This window comes from Vipera berus, assembly GCF_964194415.1.
Source record: "Vipera berus genome assembly, chromosome: 2".
NCBI lineage: Eukaryota > Metazoa > Chordata > Lepidosauria > Squamata > Viperidae > Vipera > Vipera berus.
The window spans coordinates 146,133,456-146,137,428 of record NC_138203.1 but is presented as its reverse complement, the minus strand read 5'-3'; positions in this window follow the sequence as shown (position 1 = coordinate 146,137,428).

Here is a 3,973-nt window from a genome sequence, read left to right as displayed (position 1 = left end):
TGCGGCCTATCCAGTCAGTACTGATAAAATGTTTTCTCATAGGAAAATGTTTTTCGTTTGGAGTATTAATCTTGCTTCCGTACTAGCTGTTTAGATTTTTTTTTAACGATGTGCTTTGTTTCTAATGTCTGTTACACTGATTTATTTATAAAAACGGCAATTCTAATTAGGACTCATTAATTAACATACAACTTTGGAGATTACTTTTAGACTCATAGGACATTGTAGGCTGCTGCCAGAATGCAAAATGTAAGGAAGTTAGCAAATACCTTGCAGGATCTTGCAGGAATTTAGATAAGAACACAGATGCACTGAGATTTCAGCATTCTTCCAGAATGCAAAATGTAAGGAAGTTAGCAAATACCTTGCAGGATCTTGCAGGAATTTAGATAAGAACACAGATGCACTGAGATTTCAGCATTCTTATTTTAGAACTTTGAGATGCATGAGAATAGGTGATTTTTGTGGTATTCCAGCTATTTGTATTACTGTGTTTTTAATATTCTGGCACCTGCCACTGGGGGAAAAAAACTTGCTGGCTTCTGATAACCAAAACATTTCCAGCTTTTGGACAGTCTGGATATTTGAATAGAATAGGAAGACCATTTTTACTAATTTCCCCCTTAATCCTCCAGTATAGTAACTGTTATTCCAGGAGGACTCCTAACACTCTGGAAGTGCTGGTCAAGGGCTACATGAGCTGGGAAGTTAGAAGAATCTGTTAGTGGAATGTACTTATTCAAAGGAACACTGGATCTAAATAGATATGAGGTGAGCATGCTTAAATTAATGTACGCAGCTGCTATTGCTTTACTGTAGGCACAGTCTATCAGGAATTCTCTATGCCTAGATCCTACTAAAATAACACAGTCCTAGTAAATTGTGCCTTGATGCAAATATTGCTTTTCTTGTCCTTTTAGGAAATCTTGGGTTTCTCCCGTGAAACAATTCTTTTAAAGTTTGCTAGCCATTTGAGTAGTATAAAACCATGTTTCAAAACTATTATATAGCTTAAGTTAAGATTGATACACTTATTTGATGGTAGGGAAGTATTTCAATGTTTTGATAAATCAGGCATGTTTAAATATTTTTGTGGGACTTATACCAATGCATGAACTGGTATGTTGAGTATGAGAATCTTGATTACTGTAGCTGAGTGAACGCAAAGGCAACAGCATCTGTTAGAGGCAGCAAGAGTATATGTGTTGAACCATTTTGTTAACTATTGCAATTTTTCCCCCACTTTTCTTGCTACTTGATGATTATCATAGTGTTTATAATAGTACTATGGTTACTTTAATAGTTTACATGGATAAGTATATTATTCAAAGGATTTTTGTGTCCCTGATTATGTTCCGCTTATACATGGTTTATTTATTAATTTTATATACCCCCCATTTCACCAAAAACACAGCAACCGATATAAAATATAAAAATCCATATTGAAAACCTATCTCCCACATAAGATAATAGTAAAATACAAACAATTGGTGTAAGCAGTGCCACTAGGAGAGGGGTAGGCAACCTTGGCTCTTTTATGATTCGTGGACTTCAACTCCCAGAATTCTTGAGCCAGCATGGCTCAGCATGGAAACCTCTCCCTTTTCCCTCAGCATGGCTGGCTCAGGAATTCTGGGAGTTGAAGTCCACGAGTCATAAAAGAGCCAAAGGTTGCCTACCCCTGCACTAGATGAAATGCCCTCCAGTACATCAGAGCATTGCTGGCGAGATCAGCCAGTCTGCATTTTTCTTGCATTGGTTCTCTGTGACAACCTTGCTGGAGGAAAATGAAAAATGCCCTTGTTCACTCTTACGCTTTATCAGAAGCCGTTATGAAATTCTTGCCATTAATCAGAATAATTGAAAAAAAAGGCATAGAGGGAGTCCTCGAGTTACAGGTCTTCACTTGATGACCGTTCAGAGTTATTAAATAGAATTGCTTACAACCCATTCCTTGACGTAACGGCTGCCGCACAATCCCTGCAGTCAGGTGAAGGCATTCCGGGCAGTTGGCGATCAGTTTGCACTAAACGACAGGTTGCGATTATGTGATTTATCATTTACAGTCTTCCCTTCTGGTTTCCTCAGAAAGTCAGCGCAGAAGCCACCCAGTTGCAAGCTACTGTCACCTGCAGAAGGGTTTCCCCCTCCTCTGCTAGAAGTGGAAGGGAAATCCTGCATGGGGTCGGAGAAACAAAGGCCTTCGAGATTTTCTCCAGCCTAGCACCAGAGTCCTCCCCACCCCACCCCGCATGCACGCAGAAGGGAACTCCAGCACTGGGCCACAGAAAAGAAGTTTGCATTCTGAATGTCTAACTTTCTTTCTAACATTTCTGACATTCAGAAACATCAGGTTCGTAGCTTTCCAGCCAGAAAAAACAGCAAGCACCGTGTTTCCGAATAGTTTAAAAAAAAAAAAAACTCTTTCCAGCCTTTTTTACCCTCAGAAATATCACAAGAGCTGTTGTTTTTCTCACAGTTGTTTTAAAGGCTAGCAGAGCCTCTTTTTACCATTCGGATACATCATGTTATTAGCTTTCTATTTTTCTAATTTTTTCCCCCCAGCCTTTCTGTTATTCAGAAAAATCACATTCGCTACCTTTCTTTTTTTTTTTAAAAAAAAAAAAGGCAGTTCCTTTTTATTATGAAATAGTGTAAAGAAAAAATATAAAAATCAGTGTGCAATGTGACTTCATTTAGCATCATCACGATGAGGCGCTGTTTTGGTAGGCTTCCGAGGCGTCTGGCTCCATTTTTCCCTCAGGGACCTCTTTCCCTTGTAGATGAACTGCAGGGGGCTCTGTGAAAGGACCTCTTTCGGTCACCTGGGTGGGGTTTCTTGATTATATATTTGTCTCGGCGATATTGTGGCAGGACGCAGTTGAACAGCCCTCTCTCCAGATGCATTGGAGTAGAGGCTTCATCGTTCCCGGCTGGTGCATCTCTGGTGTGGGGTAACGGGACCTGCGATCCAATCAACGTTCGCTACCTTTCTAACCGGAAAGCTAGCAAAGGCAATGTTTCTGAAAGGTGGAGAGGCTAGCACACGGGAGGAGAGCAGCCATGCCAGGGGAGAGGCAAAACGTTCAGGTTTTGGGGGACCCAAGCTTCCTTTCTCTGGCCTACCATGGGGGTTTCCTTCCGCACACAGAGGGGGGAGGAAGTCTGAAGTGGGCCGAAGAAATGAAGCTCGCATGTTTGGGATCTCTGCGCACGACAGGCAAATGTTTCAATCCATCCACCTAATGACCCATGCAGTCGCTTTGCCGCCACACTGGGAGGACTGAGATTGTGGTCATTGAGCAAGGCGGGTCACCTGGTGTTGTGATTCAGGGTCAGCCTGTGGGTTCGGCATTTGGGTCGGATGATTCAGAGGAGGAGGGGGGTGTTGGAGAGGTTGCTGAGGGGGTTGGAGAGCTTGCTGATGAGAGCCCTCAGCCAGGCCCCTCCCACCTGGTCACGACGCAGACCCAGCTGTGTGAGCCTGACAGCGTGGATGAAGGTGACCCACAGCTGGCCCTGTTCAAGGACGCCCGACGCAGGAGGCAGTCAATCAGGAGTAAACAGAGGAAGGCAATGGGGCACCTCGGAAGGAGGCAGAGAGAAGCCACGCCTTGAACTGTATAAAAGGGGAATGCGTGGGAGGGCTGGTTTGCTGAAGGCAACCGTTTGAATAGTTCCTGTTTCATGGTTGGTGTTTGCTCTCTTTGCTCTCTTTGCTCTGTTTATGTTTTTATGTTAATAAATTTGGCAGGCTTAGTTCCAGCCTCTTGCCTTCTTGTAAAAGGGGTTGTCCCTGCCTTATCTGCAGGGCCGGTAGCAGGCTGGTACAGAACACCTGGCCATCTCACTTAATGACTGCAATGACTCGCGACTGGAATTTCAGGCCCAATAGAAGTTGTAAATCAAGGACTACTGTATATGAAAAAATATGCGCTTATGCACTTTTACCAGCAGTAGATCAAGAAACAAA